We start from the raw sequence: 21,805 nt of genomic DNA, 5'->3' as shown, positions 1-21,805 counted from the left end.
AAATAAATAAAACACACAGCACAACTATTAGTATTATTTTGCTGAAAAACTTATTAATATTAGAGAAATTATTTTATATACTATTTTATTTTATTTTATTTTTTTTAAATTTACGATTTGGATTTTTAAAGTGGTTGTAGCTCTAGTTCCAATAGGAGTTTCTATACGATTTTTTGTTGTAATTTGGGTTGGAGTGCTAGTTGCAATAGGAATTTCTAAGTAGAATTTCGTAAAAATATATATATATAAAAAAAAAACTATTTTTAAATGTTAAAATAAAAAAAACCCTTTAATATTATTTTTGAACAATACAATCCTTTTAATATTATTATTGAATGAATGAGGGTTTATATATTACACAACACTAATTTTTATGTTTGTTTTTTTAATTATTTTTCTTATAAGAATTGTTATTATTTTATTCAAAACATATAACAATACAATCCTATTTTTTTTAGTATAATAATAAAAAAACAATTATTTATGAATATAATAATTAACAAAATAAAACATTATTTTACTATATAATAACATTAAAATTACTTATTATTAATAATTATTTTATTTATTAGATCTTAATTTTATTATTTATAGGATTAATGTATATATGAAATTTTAAATTGTTCAGTCAAAAAAATTATCGATATTAAAAATAAAGAAATAGGTAGCATAGAGAAAAATTAGAGTGTTATTATTATTTCAATAATTTGTTTCAAAAAAAAAAAATTAAATACTTTTTCTCTCGTAATATTTATATCTCGATCATTTAAAATTGTTGTCATCATTATATCTCGCATGTTGTTATCACCGTATCTCACTTGTAGTCGTCTCTTATTGTTCTCACAATGTATTTTTATATACATAATTTGAATTTTTTAATTGTAAAAGATAATAAATTTTTAAAAAATTAAAAAATCTATAAAAAAAAATCTCTATGTACTGAAAACACAATATACAATATTTGTATTCATAGTTAATTTATTTTGACTCTTAATTATCTTTTAATAAAAAATTAAAAGAGAAGTAGTGTACAACCATTATAAAGAGAAAATATAAGAAAGAATGTGATAAGGATAAATATAAATTACTAATATTTATAAATTATAGGATTAGAGTTAGCATATTTATTAAATTCTTTTTAACTTTTTGTAGTGTTTTTTTTTTTTTTTTAAAAAAAAAAATAATTATTCAGACTTTATTAGATTTAGTTGAGATATGTTCACAATTGATGACACAACTAATTTGTTTGAAGCATTTGATTTCTCTTTATAAAATAACACCATATAATCACTTCTTTTCTCTATATTGCATGCAACCTTTGATCATTTGGGGATATGAGAGAGATAGAATAACTTGAGAGAGAGAATATGTGAGGATTATATATATTGTTGGGAATGCAAATAAAGTTCCACATTGACTAGAAATGGGAAGGATCATGGGTATATAAAGATGGACATATCTCCATTAGTATGAGGCTTTTTAGGAAAGTTTCCAAGAACAAAATCGTGAGGGCTTAGGCTTAAAACAACCAATATCATACTTAGAGTGGAGATAGTTGGTGTCTGAGGATCCTTGACAAATTGACATTAGAGCCAGAACCCAACATTAACCATTCGAATTAATTCTCTTAAGGTGATGTGCCTCAGTGTACTCTCATGATATCCGTGGATGTGCTCAGTTAGGCGGTGTACTCTGATTCTGTCCAAAGTTGGCCTAGTAATGAGCAAAAAACTTTCGAGATAGTGGTGGGGCTCCATGTAAGGCATGCGTTTCAATGCATTAAAGGAAAGTACACTAGTTGATAGAGAGTGAACAGATTGGAGTTGTTTGGTGTCTTGTGTCGAAAGTCTTCCTGACAATGAAGGTCAGGCGGTGTGTTCCATTTGGTGATAGCAGCGGTGCAAGTTGGAAGATCGTTTGAGGAGAGGCTATGTAGTCCTTTGTTTGAGGAGAAGATTGATGGGAATGCAAACAAAGTCCTACATTGGCTTGAAAGGGAAGGGTTATGGAGGAAAGTACACTAATTGGTAGAGAGTGAACAGATTGGAGATCGTGTTTGGTGTCTTGTGTAAAAAGTCTTCCTGACAATGAAGGTCAGGCGGTGTGTTCCATTTGGTGATAGCGGCGGTGCAATGGAAGATCATTTGATGGGAGGCTATGTAGTCCAGTGTTTGAGGAAAAGATTATTGGGAATGCAAACAAAGTCCTACATTAGCTTGAAAGGGGAAGAGTTATGAGTATATAAGGATAGACATATATATATTTCTATTGGTATGAGATTTTTTGGGAAGGTTCCCTAGACCCAAAATAAACAATATCATACTTAGAGTAGAAATAGTTGGTGTCCAATATTAAAAAAGTTATGAATTTTAAAGTTTCATCCAAGGCTAAAATGTCATACTAAAGTGAGTTTACTCTAGCCTTTCATCGTATGGTAATTGCAAATTAAGATATGATTTTTTTTTCTTTGCAAGGAAAATTAAAAAATAATTAATAATGACTAAAAGTGCTCAAAATTCAAATAATGGTTTTGGTGAGGCCACATAGCCCAAAATTTACACCCTTCAACATCATAATTGTATGACACTTTCTTTAGGTCCCACCCCAATCTAAGTGGACCAAATTCAAACTCCTCACTTGTGTTGCTCCATAACTTTAAAAAGAATTTCACAATTTTCGACTTGTTTTACCTAAATTTCTTGTTTTTTATTTTATTTTTTATTTTATTTTATCGACAAGTTGTTCAACACTATTGTCATTTTTGGTGTGTTAAAAAATATCTAAGATCGAGATGTACATACTCAAATCAATTTTAAAGGAATTTCTCAGTTTAAATATTGTTCAAAATGTCAATTAGATTAGAAAAAATCTATTTTTGAAAGCAAATATAGAATTCTCCTTTTTAAAAAAAAAACAAATATAGAATTTTTATTAATTTGTCAAATGAGTCAAATAATAAAATTGTATTAAACTTCCTTTCCCACCAATTATCATTTACAATTTCACAATTTTTCTTTTACAATAATTTATGTTGTTGAAAGATATTGGTAACAACAAAAAAAAGTGTGTGCACTCACTTAAAAATACAAATAATCAAACAAATAACTCATAATATTTAGCCTTTAATAATGAATTTTTCAAGTTATGTTATGAATATTAATAATTATGTGGATGTCAAAATATTTTATTTATTACCATTAATTGTAATAAACATTCCTTTTTTTCTTAGTTTCCCTTTTCTTAGTTTCTTAATATTTCACTCTTGTATTTATATAAATAGGAGTTCACCCCATTGGAATAAACAACTCAGAAATTTTCATTCTCTTTTACTTTCTCTCTTCATCTTCTTCTTCTTTCTTCTAATCTATTCTATATTATTTTATAACACGTTATCAGCACGAGTCTCTGCCCAAGCTTCAAGCATGAGTCTCTGCCTAAGACCTAATGTAAGTATTTTGTTAAAGTTCTTGAATTGTTTCAAAGTCACGATACACTAAATATATATTTATATATATACTCATCTGACTGAAACAATTTCAAGAATATTTTTTTTATTTTATTTTTATCTATATATTATATATGTATGTATATACTTTTATATGTTTATTATTGATTTCATATATATATATATTATGTTCTTATCATTTATAACATTTACAATATATGTGTGTCAATGATATGATAGAGAAAATCTGTGTAAATTATACATATATCCAGAAAATTATGTATCATCGATAAAATATTGCATATATCCTGAAGATTATGCATCATCGATAAAATATTGCATATATCCTGAAGATTATGCATCCTCGATAAAATATTGCATATATCCTAAAGATTATGCGTCCTCAATAAAATCTTGCATATATCTTGAAGATTATGCAAACGTAATATTCATTATATAGTTGATGGATATATAATGAAAGATATGAATACTTTATATATATGTTCTTGTATTCTTTGAGGACAATGAAAAGTAATCTAATATCGATATAGATTTTGACAAACATTTCCTGAAGTAAATATTTTATATTTATCGAAGAAAAAAAATGATTGTATTTATGTGAATACAACTAAAAAATCATTAAAAACGATTATTATTGATGCAATTTTATAGTGGGTTTTGAATACCCAAAAAGAATGTTAAGAAAATTGCATTGAAACATCAAAGTATAAGAATAACAATGAGCATGACTAATGTTATTTAAATACATGAGGCATGTATTTATTGTTCATCATTCCCTGTAGAGAATGATACGAATTGAAGTCAATTACTTTTAAAGATTCCTCGTATTAGTCATGTTATTATACATTGTTATTACTTGCAATGTTTGGAAATTATTGAATCTGTTGCGAAATTTATAAACACTACGCAAGTATACGCAATCAAGCAGTAAACTCACACAGGTGAGGTCGAACCACAGGGAATTGGATTAACTACTACTAAACTATACCTATAATTATATTTGGCAAATCGAAAATAATTAAGATTTAAAAGGATTAGAGTAATTCAGAAAACTTATAACACAGTTAAAGTTAAGCAAGATGAGATGATAGGGAGGAGAATCCTGTTGTTGTTAACCCAAATCGTTAATGCCTAATTGCTATCCTATTCTTGAAGTGAATGACAGATTATAAAGTAACCTAGCTCTCTTCAGATCTTCTAGGTTCTAAATCACATGTTATCTAATTAATTCCTTAATTAAACTAACATGAAATCAGCATTAGGTAATAATCTACTTGTCACATAAGTCATGTGAATACTCTCGTTTCACATAGAACATCGATTATCCAATTTTAGCATTCTCAATTCTCACTTTTCAGATTTCGAATTGAGATCATAAAGCATGCACAAGGTGATCAATCTTAAACATGAAATTAAACACAAATTAAGATAATTTCACACACAAGAATGGAGGAATGACAATTAAACATTAACTAGGCAAAACATTAAACAACGATCATCATCCTCCCTAAATGGAAAATTTAGTTCAGAAATAAATCCATAACCATTCCTATGACAATATTCAACATAAATAAATTAAAGAGGAATAGAGAAAGAAACTGTTGGTGGATTGATTATGGATCTTCACTTTGATTTCTTCTGCTCTTCCTGCCGCTTTCTGCTGTGTTTTAGGGTTCCAAATCGCTTCCCTTCCAATCGTAGTTTTCTATTTATATCTAATTTTTAGGGTTCGTCGGACAAAAATACCCCTGACCGTACGGACGCTCGCCGCGGCCAAAAGTGCATCAAAAAACCACGTTTCTGCCCAGACTTTCTAGCCGCGGCCATGGAAATCTCGCCGCGGCGAGATGGAATTTTCTCCTTTGATCTGTTTTAGTAAAATGAGCATAACTTTCTCATCCAAACTCTAAATGAGCTGATACAAGATGCGTTGGAAAGATAAAAAAGAGATCTAAAACTTTTATGCTTTGATTTTTTCCAAAATATGATCAGAACATAGTCGAATTTAGGCTTGAAGTTTCAGCTTTATTCTCTTTCAAAATTTTCTCTATTTTATAGATCACCATTTTCCGAAATTTGTCCAATTTCTACATTCCAAGTGTAGAAACCTGAAACCAAAGAAAACAAGCGTAATTCTATTCTAAAAATAATAATAAAGAAGAAAAATAACTATAAAATGTGACCCGAAACTTAGGCTAAAAATAGCCTAACAGAATCTGACATATATTAAAGATTAAATTTTGCATACATCTTGGAGACTATGCAAAAATTGCATTCATATATTTTTTGAAATATCGTAAAAGAAATTGTTGAATAATTTCTTATATTTTTATGGATGAACAAGTAATAAATTTTTAAGAAATTTATAATAATGTTCTACTTGTTCAACGTCATTCCCCGAAGTGAATGTAATGATTTTAAATAATCAATAACATTATTTACTACTCAAATATTTTCTGAAAAAAGTGGAAACAACCAAAAGATGAGATACCACACACAATCAAAGTTCATGAAATCTATATATCATGTGTGGAATGTACCTGTAGTACGGACACACTTATAATCAAGATAAAAGTATACTTGATTATTTAATAGAATGTGAATTGTACAAACTTATTGTACATTTAGAATATTTAAATATCATTACCTAAAGAAAATGAATAGACATGAAATTCTATTTCAAAGAATATAGATTTCACATATATTGGTAATGCCAGAAGCAAATTAATGTATACATATTTTATTATTTCTTGAAATCAATAGTTTCAAACTATTGTTGGTACAGGATATGTAAATATATAGTTACTATATAATTCAGTTTGTATATTCCCAAAAGTGGATATATAATTTACTAATATTTGTTAGTGATCCAATATAATCAAAGTGATAAAGAATCACAAAAAGTTTATTTAAAAAGCTTCCTGAAGAAGTCTTACATACAATTGCTACTTTGAGTAGTAAAATATCTTTGTATGTACCTAGATGTATAACTTTTATCTAGTTATGAAAGTAATAATAAATAACTTATTATATGTACTTGTTATACATTTAAATATATAATATATCAAGTCATGATAATTAGACTCATGAATAGTCTATTAATAAATTAGATGACTTGTTAAAAAGATACCAGGAAAAATGAATGATATATTATGATTATATCTATTTGACCATTACAATAACATGATGAAGTTGTCATGTATCTTTTAAATTATACACATCATTGAATTGATGATAGTGATTCCTGAATAAATATAAAGTTTGATAAACATGATAGTGACTCCTGAAAAGTGTATATGTTTTGGAGAATAATATAATTATATTATTCGTGTATATAAAAATGAAACTTGTAATGATTATGTTGTAGTGATTTTACATTACCGTATGAAAGTTTCATTGAAATACAAATTATAGTGAACCTGAAGTTCATGAATTGAATTATTTTGACATGATCAACCATATGCAATAAATTGTCAAAGGATTTGACTAAATTTTGTTGAAGAACCAGAAGATTCTTCTCATTGTTAATTTATAAGGCTCAAAAGAAGAATGTGCATATATTTGCACATAAAAAATATTTAAATTATATTTCTTTAACAATCTTGAGCCATTGTTAGATTTTTATTGCATAGTTTCTTATTAATGTGATAAAATTATATGATCATGCATTTAGAAAATGTGTAAATTTATGTATTTCTAATTATACACGTATATCTCATTCTTACAAATGAATTAAGTTCATAAGGATTGAACTTGAAACTGAAGTTTATTGAGCCTGAAGTTCAATGTCATATAGTATATATGAGTTTAAATAAATATTGATTCATTGTGATATATTGAAATCCCTACAGGTATATTAATATTATTAGATATCACAATTTTAAAAAATTCTCTCGATCAGAGGGAGAGAAGCTGTTGGGATCGATGATAATTTTTGAAAAATGATCATTGCACAAAGTATATAAGAACAATATAGTTCAAAATGATATATACCAACTGCAAATCAATATTATTCAAAGTTGAGTTAGAATGAGTTGAAAACGCCTGAAGCGTAAATGAACAATATAAAAATTATTAATAAATGTTCATTTGATTTATCCTGAAGTTGTTAAATATAGAGGTACTCATAAAGATACCTTAATGTTATAAAGTATTGATGATTAAAATGATAACCATGATGAAAACGGTACTTGAAGAGACTCCCAAGAGAAGTTAGACATAGCACATTTGATTATAATTGAATCCCTGAAGTGGTTCTATATAGGTACCTATAAATGATAAACATATTTAAAAATATGTAATTTAAAGAGATCTCTAAAAGTTATGTCAATATGGGAGGAAATTATCATATAATAAAATTTTTGTCGACAATAGATGTTGAATGTTTGCATATGCAATAAACTAACATGAGATAGCAATGATCATGGCATTAGTGTTATATTATTTTATAATATAATAAAGTATAGATTAAAATGTGATAAATATATGTGAATAATATATATTAAGTGTATGGTAAATAAATATGTAACTTATGAATTTAACCTACACTTTTATAACCTACATCATGTTGTAACTTGGAGAGGAGTTACAATTTGTTATTACTTGTAACTCATGTGTTGATCACACATTATTAGTGTAATAAAAGGGTTGTTACACAATTTGATGATAGGATTCAAATGGTATGAAATATAGTTGTTACAACCTATATTAATACTCATTTATATGAGAGAAATGAGATGGTGTGTTTGAATCCTAAGAGTGATCACCTAAACACTATATAAAGGAGTCTAATGTGCTCATTGTGAGATGAAGTTTTCTATCAAGAAAGCACATTGCTAGAAAACCCTAAAAGGCTTGATAATTCCCAAAGCTATTTCCTAGAGAGTTCCCTTAGTGCTTAGAGATAGGGGGAAATAAGCTTTTGGACAAAGGTGTAATACCTTGTTCAAGTCATGGTGATCCCCACTAATCTACACTCAAGGTTGTGAGTGAGTGTTTATATATATTATTCTCTTGTTATATATATACATATATTATATTACATGTGTTGTAATATTCTCTTCTACCTTTCATATATATATGTAATATATATAGTGTATATATATGTATTGTAACATATATTTAATCAATCTCTTATTTTAATCCTTGTATTATTTTACAATAGAGTTGTAATAAATCTTGATTTTCTTCCATTGTTATAAAATCTCTAACAATTAGATTTGTCGAGAATTATCGACATATATTTTGTTTTTGGCCAAAATATTATGACGCAGTCCAGGCAAATTTACTCACATAAAGTGAAGTAAGACCTGTAGGGTGTGCAAATATATATTTCTAATGAGAAATTTGCATATATGTATTTGTACATAATGAATTGTTGTACAAAATTTGCATAGACATGAGATTGATTGAAATAAGGCTTAAATATTGAGAAAATATAATCATGATTTGATTATAGCCTGGAATATATTTTATGAGGATTTATAAGCGTCACATAAATGTTGCAACAAAAGTTATTCATTTGGAGCTCCTAAAATAGTGAGAATTTGAAATAAGCCTTATCTAAAAATTCTAGAAGAATTTAATACATGTCTTAAGTGATATAAATTCTAAGTCGCGCGCACTATATGACAAAGATCTTTGTATGAAATAAAGACATGTAAGTAAATTGTTGTTTGAAAAATATGTATGGTTGTCTATGCAGTATAAATACGTAAATTATACGTTGTGATAGACTCTTGAAGAGTTTTTGATTAATTGAAGAACAAACTTTTATTTCTTTTGTATTTCGAGAAATATTAATGTATAAAGTTTGTTCATTAGTATTGAAGTCCTGAAGTACTTCATATGTATCAAGAATTATAAATATATGATCATTTGATATGGAAATTAAGATCATACAACAAGATGGAACAAATATATGGTCTTGGAGTACCATCATTGTCACAAATGAAAATTTATAGTACCATTAATGTGTTATGTTCATATCTACTTGAAATTTTAAATTTTTCGTATGAACACAGTTGTGTACACACATGAATGATACAATTAGTTGGATAAAGACTAATGTTCCACGAACCCCTCATCTATAATTTAGAAGTCCATACATACTCTGAAAGAGTTATAGAAAATATATGATCAAAGATTATATATGGTGATATTTTAAAAGTAATAACAATAATGTTATGAGATATATTATCACCAAAGAATTATGGATCATATGTGCATGAGGGGGAGACATATTCATGTTGCACTCTTTTTCCCTTAGCTCAGGTTTTGTCCCACTGGGTTTTCCTGGCAAGGTTTTTAACGAGGTAACTTGCAAATAATTATGAATATGAAATATATGTTGTACTCTTTTTTCCTAGCTCAGATTTTGTCCCACTGGGTTTTTCTGGCAAGGTTTTTAACGAGGCAACTATAAATCATGTTAACATACTTGCATTTTATGAAGCGAGTAGAGAATGTGTGTGAGTGCGATCATTGACATAGCATATTCGGGAAACATATGGATTGCACTCAATAAAGAAGTATCAACCCAAGCAATTCTCTATGGATAATACTGCTTGCATCTCTCAACTAAAAGGAGGGTACATTAAAGGAGATAGAGTTAGAAAACATTTCACCGAATTCTTCTTTATACACTTCAAGAAAATACATATTGGTGTTCAACATATTCAATCAAGTGTCAATCTTGCAAACTTATTCACAAAGTTATTACTAACATCAAAATTTGAGAAGACGACAGATAAGATCGAAATTCGTCGATTAGAAGATCTCCACAAATGCCTAAATGAGGGGGAGTTAGTTTACACTATACTCTTTTTTCTTTGATCAAGTTTTCAGCAAGATTTTTAATAAGGCAGTTATTATAGGCATCCAAGGGGGAGTGTTATAAATATTAATAATTATGTGGATGTCCAAATCTTTTATTCATTACCATTAATTGTAATAAACATTCATCTTTTTCTTAGTTTTCCTTTTCTTAGTTTCTTAATATTTCACTCTTGTATTTGTATAAATAGGGGTTCACCTCATTGGAATAAACAACTCAGAAATTTTCATTCACTTTCACTTTCTCTCTTCATCTTATTCTTCTTTCTTCTCATCTATTCTATATTATTTTATAACAAGTTACAATTTCAATAATATTTTGGCTAGTAGTGCAATAATTCTATTTATAGGCAGTTATGCACTTTAGGGCCGAACTAATCCTAACCCGATAAGAGTTTATTTATACTTAGCTCCCTTATTGAGTTGATTACAAGTAAATGAATAAGGGTGATCCAATATTACACTTTTTAGGCCCAGTGGGCTAGCCCAAGGCTTTTTTGGTATGTTGCAGTAATTCTATATATATCGATGGTGATTGGCGTGCACGTGAGTCATCATTAGGAGTTCTTGGAAAAAATTGGGTCAGAGTAGTGCTTGTGCAAATCTCCAAGAATATTGTACATTTTGATCACAATCCTCTCTTCAAGTTGGTAGATAAGTTTAACTACCGAGTTCCTTGAGATGATGTCCAAAAGATGACTTGTCTGTCTCGATCCCCATAGATGGTTAATCTAGGTTCTTCCTAGTTGGTAAGTGTTCCCAAACATGTCCTCCAAGCTCACCTCTAAGGGAAAATATGTAACACTCTACTAGTTTAGGTATAAGGATCATCTTTTGAATATCCAAGGGCTTGAGCTTGCTCCATTGATAAACTATTCGCGTCATCTTGGTATCTATCATAAGAGTGAGGCCCTCAACACAACTTACATATCACTAGAGCCTTTTGCACTTGAATAATCATCTTGGTTAAGGCTTTTACTTGGATGGTTAACTTAGTAATTGCATCAATTTCATGTAAACCTGTTACTCTCTTCCGTTTGCTTCTCTCATTTGGCCATTTTTGATTATTCATGGCCATCTCCTCAAGTAAATCATAAGCCTCGTTAGTACTTTTCCTCATAAATATCCCCCAGAAGCGGCATCTACTTGTGTGCAGGTATTAGCAGTCATCCCTTGGTAAAAGTTGTGGACTTGCATCCACTTCTCAATCTCGTGATGAGGACACTTTCTAATCAGGTTTTTGAATATCTCTCATGCTTCATTAAGAGACTCATTGTCTTGCTAAATGAAGTTATTGATTTTTGATCTCAGTTTGGCAACCTTAACAAGAGGAAAGAACTTGGAGATATATTTCAGGGCCAATTCCTCCCAAGTGTTGATAGAATTTGGTAGCAAAGATACCAACTAACTCATGGCTCGATCCCTTAAGGAGAATGGGAACAACCTGAATCGGATTGCATCATCACTAACCCCATTCATCTTAAATGTTTGGCATAACTTCTCAAAATTTGCAAGATGCATGTTGGGATCTTCTGATGGCAGTCTCCCAAACTGGATTGTGGATTGAACCATCTATAGTATGGATGGCTTGATTTTAAAGTTGTTAGCTTCAATGGCAGGTGGCCTTATACAAGATATCTAACCCTTATCAGGTTGGGTAGGACATAGTCCCTCAAGCTACAGTCAGGTGGATTAAGATCATTAGCCTGGTCGTCTACGACACCTCCATTATTGTCATTATTGGCCATCTCTACTTCTTGCTCAGCCACTTCCACTGCTCTTTCCAATCTCTTCCTTCTTCTGTTCTGTCTACAAATCTTCTCTATTTTAGGATCAATAAGAAATCTGGCAATTGGTCCTTGACGTCCCATAAACTAGTTGTTCCTGAGAAAAGAGGAAAAAAAATTGACACAAACATAATTATAACAAAAATTGAAAAAAAACCAAATTAGAACAAAATTTAATTTTATTAATATTAACTAACAATCCTCAACAACGGCGGCAAAAACTTGTGGTATTTTCAACACGAAAGTATACGTATCGTTAACAAGTAATAGACTGACAAGAGTGAGGTCGAACCCACAAGGATTGAAGTTAAGTACTATAAAATTAAAGTTTTACTTTTATTTAGAAATAAAAAATTTTTAAAGAGAAAATTAGAACTAAAAGCAATAAAAGCAGAAAGCAAGTAAATTAGATTGCAAATTGACAATGATTAGAGTTAGGGTTATTGATTTCAATTGTATTTATCTTATATGGCATAATATAATTCAATTTCTAGTACCAATTTCTATGTAATAGCAAGTTTACTCAAGTAATTTATAGTCTTCTCAGATATATAAATCTTAATTACATGCAAATTTTCTACTCTCGTGATAAATTTAAACATGTAAAAGGCATTAAGCATAGAAACCCTAAAAGCTATCCAAATCATATAGGTACTCTCGTCCTTTATCAAAATTTGTTCTTATTTCATTATAGCATAATCGATACTCACTTCTCAAATCTCTTATCAAAATCATAAACATTTAATTAATGGTCAGACAATTAAAAGAATTAAGAACAAATAATATAGAACACATAGAAAATTAGAAAAATAATTAAATCATATTAAAACTATAAATAGATGTCAAACAATCTCCATCAACACCCTAATAACTATTTAGCTATTCATGTTCATTGTAAACAATCTACACACATTAAATTTGAGCATAAAAAGAAAACAGAAGAGAAGAAATTGTTGAAAAACTCTGTTGAAAAGCCTTCTAGTTCACTTCTTTTCTCTAGTTTTCGTACTCCCTAATTATTTGATGAAAAATATGAAAGTCCACTCATTTTTATAGCCGAAAAATTAGCTCTAACAAGACTCAAGACAAAAAACTTTGGTGTCTTTGCTCTCAATGAAAACACCAAAATATTGACCTCATTTTTAGCCAATGACAATGAGTTTTAATTAAAGTGATAAGAATAATTAAATAACAAAAAGTAAAGAGTATAAAGTAAAAAAATTACCAGATTTATAGAGGTTTGACCCTTTATATTTGGTAATAAATTATCCCCTTTTTGTTATATTAACTTGTGAGAGGAGTGAGCAAGAATACCCTGATCTTTCTCGAAAGCTCTTACAATAATCTTTGAGTATTTCACTATTAGTTCGAGGTTTCACTCTTGAGTCTTTTCTCTCTGAATCAATTCGTCCTCCTGAATAGTGAGATTAAATCACTTTTTATAGGGACTAATTACATGAAGAATGGTTTTCCTCAATCTATAACAAATAAAATAGGAAATTAACATGTTTCCATAATTACAAAAAAGCGATTGGGAAATCTAGGCTAATTTCCTTAATTCTCTAAAGATAAGAATTAATTCCACAAATGTAGGGATTGCTTTCGTGACATGCAAGCTTGGAAATAACAATGTCCTTCTCTGAAATTGCCAACTCACATCCCCTAGTCGGTGCATGCGAGTTACTTACGTGATCAGGCTGGTTGGATGTCCACTAGTGACCTTGTTCAGAAATCCTACCATTCATGTATGACTTTATGCTTCATCTCAATTTGCATATCCTACTAGGAGTATAATCATCCGCCCATGTTATAGAATGTGAGACACGTATCACTTAGTCAGATGCCACGTCATGGTGCAAAAATTAGGATAACAATTAATCTTTCCAGATTTGTGATGATTGGCCTCATCTCAAATGATCTTCCCAAATTAGTGACGCTCGGGCTCGCTTTGAATGATTTCCACAGCTCCGTTTCTATCGGTCATTCTTCATCTCTGACCGTCTCTTTCTTTCCGCCTGTGACTTCAATGGTGTCTCCAGTTCACTCCAACTTTCTTCCACCATCTATTCCATCTGTTGTTCATTTTTTGATGGTCTCTGCCTCCTTTAGTTCAGCTCCGCCCATAAGTTTACTGTCGTTGTCCTCTTTCTTTTCAGCTCCGACCTCAGCTCAAGTAGGTTCCTTTGTCTTTCCGCTAGCTAGTTCACTCTTAAGCTTTGGTGTTCAATGGTGACTCTTCCTTTCTTGGAAATCAAGCCCTTTCTTGTGGCATATATGATCGACCTTCTCATGATGATTGCAATCTGTATCATATGGGAATAAGAGATCACCCAAACCATCTCATTGCTTCCTTTCTCTTGACCGGACAAAAAAATTCTAGTCATGGAGGCGCGCGACTTTGATTAGTATCATTGCCAAGAACAAAACTCCTTTTATTGACAACACTATATCCTTGTCTTCCACTTACCTGATCCATTTCATTCTGCTTGGGATCAATGCAACAATATGGTTATGGCATGGATCCTTCAATTTGTGTCTCGTGAGATCATTGATAGCATCGTGTTTAAAGATTCAGCTCACAAAATGTGGTAAACACTTCATGATCCCTCATCATTGAGCGAATATCAATCACGACCTCTTCCTCTGCCATAAACAAGGAATAAATTTGAGTTAATATTGATATGAAATTCCTAATTTTTGTATCAGTAGTAATTTGGGAAGAAATGAGTAGCAGCAAGTGGCTTGGAAGCTTGATCCAACGCTCTACATTGCACGTTGGAGTGGACTTATACCTATGACACGAAATACATGACGGAAGAAACCATTATTTAAAAAAATAGTTAAATACTACTTTAGAACTTCGTGTTTTACAAAAATTACAGATTGAAATTTTTATTTTGTTAAATAAAAATTCAAATTTTATATTTTTTAAAATTGTACAAAATAAGCCTTGCATATTATTTTCATCAAATTAAAACTTATTAATAACCTAAAAAAATAAATTGTTAAAAATTGAATTCATGATATATTTTAGGGTGATTCTACAATGCACCCCTTTAAAAGGAATGTACTGATGCACCATCTACTTATTTCGGCATCCAGAAGAATTTTTTAGTCTATTTTTTTTTTTTTTTCATATTCATGTACATTTTAGCTATTTAAGATATTCTATAAAATTTTGAGAAATTCAGAAGAATTTACAATATAGAAAATAATGTTTAAACAATCTATCTTACATGCGTATAAAATAAAATAGTCACGAGTGCAACACACTGATTGAACGCTATTTTCGGCGTGTTAAACTTTATCGAATTTCTTAAAATTTTGCAGGACATCTTAAATAATTATAATTTATATGACCATGATAAAAAATTTGAGTAAAAAATTATTTCAGATACTAAAATGAATAGAGATGTATCGGTGCATTCCTTTTAAGAGGGTGCATTATAGAATTTTCTTATATTTTATATTATTTTGAAAAATATTGGGTCTAAATTGACATTTAACAAAATACAGCGTTTAATTAGTAATTTTTGTAAATTATAAGTCCAAAATAATATTTACATATAAAAAAATATGACCTTTTTTTTTAAATGAAATAAGTAAGAGTAACTTACAGCCAAATTTTGTGAACTTTGAAGTTCAGCACGATCAACCCTAGATTGAAATAATAAAGGCTAAACTGTCCAATCTACATAATTGTTTGGGGTTTTTTCATTAGTGTACAACAAAAATAATTATATTACAAAAAATGTGCAAAAAAACACAATTTTAAAAATGTACACATTTGAAAACATATTTACAAAAATTCATACATATTTTTAATTAAATTATAACTGAAATATTAATGATTCAACTTTCTATATTTAGATTTGGATAATAAATATTTATGTCTTGATATGGTATTAATAAAAAGGCCACAACTAATTAACAAAATTTGTATATTAATAATTTAAAAATTCTATTTATAAACAATATTATTTGTTGTTCTCATACAACTCACGGCAACATCATTTATGTAAAGCCAGCTTAGTTAATTTGGAAATTAGCAGTTGTTTATGTTAATTATGAAATTATTTACAGCTATTTAAATAATTTATTATGGATATTTATGGAATTCAGATATGCATGAGTATGTTATCAGTAGCTTTTATATTTCGCATTTCCGGTGTCCGGTATTTTGGAACGCGGCGTTTGGCTCAGTAGAAATCGCAACTTAGTATGTTAGTATTTTGGGGACGGGTTTTAGACATTGGGAATGTCGGGAATGGCCGGGAATTTAGAATGTCCCAAAAATACCCCTTTAGTATGATTTTAGTGATTTTATGGTGGAGGGGCAAAATGGTCTTTTTGCCCCATTAGTGTTTTGTCTTTTATGACTTTATGAATGGAAAATAAATAATTACTTAAGTGTTTATTTGGCTGAATATAATGAAATGCTATAGCTTTTACTCATTTTTCCAAACTTAGAAAATAAAATCATTTTTCTCAAAGAAACTCTCTCAACTCTCTCTCTCTCTATTCGGCCATTTGAGGCAGCTCCTAGGGGGATTTTTCCTCTTCAAATTCTTGTAGATTTCAGCTTGTTGTGTGTCTTTAATCAAGGTAATTCTTGTCTTGCTCTTCTATTTAGTTTTCTTGAGTTTTTTTTATGAAATTGGATGAAATGCATGTTGGATTTTATGTGATTCTTGCTGCTGTGATTTGAGGTTAGTTTCAAAGGTTTAAGCTTGTTTGATTAGGGTTCTTTGAGGTTGTTTTGATGCTTGATTACTAGGTTGAGCATGCTAGAGGTTTAATATTGCAAAAGTTGGATTTTCTTCATGAATTATTGTGAATTTGTGGCTGTAGTTGTTGCATGATCTAGGTTTTGTTTTCTGCTATGTTCCTATGTTTGATTAGATGATTTTAAGCCAGCTTAGAGGCTTGTGAGTGAGCTTTAGCCAAGTTTGAGTTCTAACTCAAAGCTTGGAGCTCACATGGTGAATTTTGCATATGTGTTTTCTGGGTGAATTTGATGCCTTGGAATTGTTATTTGGGGCATATAGAACAGGTCTGGAAAGTTTGGGACCAATTGGGTTTGAATTGGTCAAGTTAGGAGATTTTTAGTTGGCTGCCTGCGAGGAACCGGAATTCCGGTTGAGCATCCGGAATTCCGGATGGGGTCCTGAATTTTCCCAGAACCGGAATTCCGGTTGGGCAACCGGTCTGCCGGTTGGGGGATTTTTCAGAACCCTAGTTTTCCTCGTTTTTGGGTTTTTAGGGGTATTGCCATGCTTTTTATCGATAGGGAAACTTTTAGTTTCGAGTTTTAGTCCCCGGGAAGTGATTTAGCGTGTCACTTATAGCGTTGTGATTTTTATGGTTTAGGAGCCGCAATCCGCCGTTCACTTGAGTTCCAATCGGGTTGACCGGCACACCCGAAATCTAATCCAGGTAAGATTAGTATAACAGTATGCATATGTAGATTACATGTTTAGCGTGCATGTAGGAAGCCTGTTAGATTACATTAGATATGTATTTAGGCTTCGAACCACCCAACCCTGTCACGTCGGTACAGGCTGGAGTATGACCAGCAGCCGGAGTATGACCGGTTCGACCGATCAGGCTGACACTGGTTGGTGGTTCAGTGCTATTGACCTATCCCGTCGGTACAGGCTGGAGTATGACCAGCAGCCGGAGTATGACCGGTTCGACCGATCAGGAGGATACTTGTCAATAGTACCGTCCCCTGAACGTTCAAAACTCAGGACCATGTTGGACATGGCAGTAGTGCTCAGTACCATGTTGGACATGGCAGTAGCGGGACTCAGTATCGTGTTGGACACGGCGATCGGTTTTATGTATGATATTATTATGCTTTTCTTACCGAGTCCGTCGACTCCGCGCTTACGTTCATGTGTAGGTAAAGGCAAGGTCATGGCCGATGGACCGTGAGCGAGCATATGAGATTGTACATGCTCGGGGCGGTTAGGCTGGAGCGTACGATCCTCGGGATGCCAGGGCTGAGATTTTGTAATTGTCGTTAGACGACTTTATTTTGATGTAAAAGTTGAACAGTAAAAACGTTTGTAAATATTTTTATAAATCGGGATCCCGAGACTTTTTGCAAAATGGTTTATAAGTTTAATGAAAAAGCAAAATTTTAATTAATCACGTTTTTCCATAAACCTCGTTGACTAGCAACGAGCTGCACAGTACGTTTAAAAATCACGTAATACGCCTAAGATAGTTAGGGTGTTACAACTTGGTATCAGAGCCGCCAGGTTGTCTTCCGAAGATCGTCACGACATGTACAATCATCATCAGCAGTTAGCTCGGTTCACGGTTCAGTAAGCCTTTATTGCTTTAGTAGTTTATTTTATTCAGTTATGAAAAAGAAAAGCCTGTTAGGAAGCATGTTAGTAGCCTGATAGTAGAATAGGCGCATGTTTCATTTCTAATTTGCAAATTAAGCGGCATTAGTAAGCTCGCCCTGAATACGACCTGATATGCCAACTCTTGGTTTCGCAGGCGGTTCTAACTAGATGGACGCCAGGCGGACTACCGTGAGTCGGGCAACTCCGCAGGTCGAATCGGGGACGGGGAGCTCGGTTTCCCCCACCGCTAGGGCTGAGGCAGAGGTCCCCGAGGCAGGGCTCGTGGTCGGGGTGTTGAGAACCCGCCACAGGCTGCCCGTGCTCCCCCGGCCGATCGGGGAGCCCGGGTGGGAGTTGCGGTTTGCGGAGATGCAAGCCGGATCGAAGAACAAGACCTCGAGATTCGTAGGTTGAGACGGCGGGGTGCTCCTGCGGTTCCGTGCCCGTAGTTCCGGTGGCACACCCTCTTGCCTGTGCCGAGATAGTGGTGGCGGCCCATAGATTGGAACCATTGTATGAGCGGTTCCGGAAGCAAGCACCTCCGGTATTCCTGGGAGGTCCAGATGTATCGAAAGCCGAGCAGTGGCTGACGGTGATCACCAGAATCTTGAACTTCATGGGTGTCACCGGTAATGACAGAGTGGTGTGCGCCACATTTCAGTTCCAGGAGGATGCCCTGGTATGGTGGGACATGGTGTCTCAGATTCACGATGTCACCACCATGACCTGGGAAAGGTTCCAGGAACTCTTCAACACGAAGTACTATAATGAGGCGGTCAGAAGCGCCAAGAGGAAAGAGTTCGTTCACCTGACCCAGCGGGAGAACATGAGTGTCACTGAGTATACTACTCAGTTTGACCGGTTGGCGAGGTTAGCCTCGGGAATTGTGCCGACCGACTTCAGCAAGAAGGAGAAGTATCTGGACGGGTTGAGTCCCAAGATCAGGCATGACCTAATGATTACCACTGACGACAGCACCACCTACGCTCAGATGGTGGAGAAGGCACTGCGAGCTGAGGGCGCAGTGGGGTGTATGTCAGAATCAGCCCGGTACTCGGTTAGTGGCGGAGCTCCTACCCTCCCCGCATCGGGCTTTAGCGGGGGAGTAGTGGTTCGGCCATTGATCGGAGGAAGAGGGCACCCATCGCTCCGGCGGCTCGAGTCAGAACAAGAGGTTCCGGGGGAACCAGAACAGAGGGAGTCGTCCTGGTGGTAATGAGACCCGATTCTCCTATCCCGAGTGCCCTAGCTGCAAGAGGCACCATCGGGGAGAGTGCAAGGGGCAGGGATGCTTTCATTGTGGCATGCCCGGGCACTTCAAGAGGGAATGTCCCCAGCTCCGGCCAGAGGCACCGAGAGCTCCAGCGATACCCACTCCAGCCAGGGTGTTCGCTATCACGCAGGCTGATGCAGATGCCAGCCCATCAGTTGTTACAGGTCAGATTTTTATTAACGACTCGCTTTATTCAAAGGTCGTTTGATTCGGGGCTACACGTTCTTATGTGGCGGCCAGAGTCTTTAGTAAGTTGGGTAGACCCTTTGATAGATATGAATCAGGGTTTGGAACCCTGTTACCTGGCGGAGAATTGGTTATCTCCAATAGGTGGATTAGGTCTATGCCGATCAGGATAGATGGTAGAGAGTTAAGCGCTGATCTGATAGAGATGAGCTTAGTCGAATTCGATATTATTTTAGGAATGGATTTCCTATCTAAATATTCGGCGAGCATTGACTGTAAGAGGAAGATGGTAGTCTTCCAACCGGAAAGTGAGGAACCGTTCGTGTTTGTGGGTTCGGTTCAGGGATCTCGGATCCCGGTGATCTCGGCTATGTCAGCGAGAGAATTATTGCACGGTGGGTGCTTAGGGTTTCTGGCCGTGGTGGTGGACACCACTCGGCCAGACACCATTCGGCCAGAGGATATCAGAGTGGTTCGGGAATTCTTGGACGTTTTTCCCGAAGAACTTCCAGGGTTACCACCTCATCGGGAGATTGACTTCGTGATTGACTTGGCACCAGGGGTGGATCCGGTTTCTAAAGCCCCGTATAGGATGGCTCCAGCTGAACTTAAGGAATTAAAGATTCAGCTCCAAGGGTTGCTTGACATAGGGTTCATTCGGCCCAGTGTGTCACCCTGGGGAGCCCCGGTTTTATTCGTCAAGAAGAAGGATGGATCTATGAGGATGTGCATCGACTACAGAGAGTTGAACAAGCTGACGGTGAAGAATAAATATCCATTACCTAGGATCGATGACTTGTTCGATCAGCTTCAGGGGAAGACGGTCTTTTCTAAGATTGATCTCCGTTCGGGTTATCATCAGTTGAGAATCCGAGAGGAGGACATTCCAAAGACGGCTTTCCGCACTAGGTATGGACACTACGAGTTTCTGGTTATGTCATTCGGACTAACCAATGCTCCTGCAGCATTCATGGACCTGATGAATAGAGTATTCAAGGATTTCCTCGATATCTGTGTGATTGTGTTTATCGACGACATCCTCGTGTACTCTCAGTCAGAAGAGGAGCATGAGTTACATCTTCAGATGGTACTGCAACGACTTCGAGAACATAGACTCTACGCCAAGTTCAAGAAATGTGAGTTCTGGTTGTCTCAGGTGTCCTTCCTAGGACACATTGTGGGTAAGGACGGGATCAAGGTGGATCCCGGGAAGATCGAATCCGTCAGGGATTGGCCGAGACCGAAGACAGTGACAGAGATCAGAAGCTTCTTGGGATTAGCTGGGTACTACCGTAGGTTCGTGGAGGGGTTCTCCAAAATTTCAATGCCCCTGACTGAACTTACAAAGAAGAATCAGCGATTTATCTGGTCAGATAAATGCGAAGCTAGTTTTCAGGAGCTGAAGCAGAGATTGATTACTGCTCCGGTACTAGCTTTGCCTTCGGACGAGGAGAAGTTCGTAGTCTACTGTGACGCATCCAAACAGGGTTTGGGGTGCGTATTGATGCAAGCCGATCGGGTTATCGCTTATGCCTCCTGTCAGTTAAAGGACTATGAACAGCGATACCCGACTCATGATTTAGAATTGGCCGCAGTGGTTTTTGCACTGAAGATTTGGCGGCATTACCTTTACGGGGAGAAGTGCGAGATCTATACCGACCATAAAAGTCTCAAGTATTTCTTTACTCAGAAAGATTTGAACATGAGACAAAGGCGTTGGTTGGAACTAGTAAAGGATTATGATTGTGAGATCCTTTACCATCCCGGGAAAGCCAATGTAGTGGCCGATGCCCTGAGCAGAAAGGGTCCCGGGCAAGTGGCTAGCATAGTTCAGATCTCACCTCAGCTAGCAGAGGATATGGTCAGGTCCAGCATTGAGTTTGTGGTAGGTCAGCTACAC

Source organism: Cannabis sativa, chromosome 5 (assembly GCF_029168945.1).
Source record: "Cannabis sativa cultivar Pink pepper isolate KNU-18-1 chromosome 5, ASM2916894v1, whole genome shotgun sequence".
Taxonomy (NCBI): Eukaryota; Viridiplantae; Streptophyta; class Magnoliopsida; order Rosales; family Cannabaceae; genus Cannabis; species Cannabis sativa.
The sequence above is the reverse complement of the archived record's forward strand: the minus strand, read 5'-3'. Positions refer to the sequence as shown.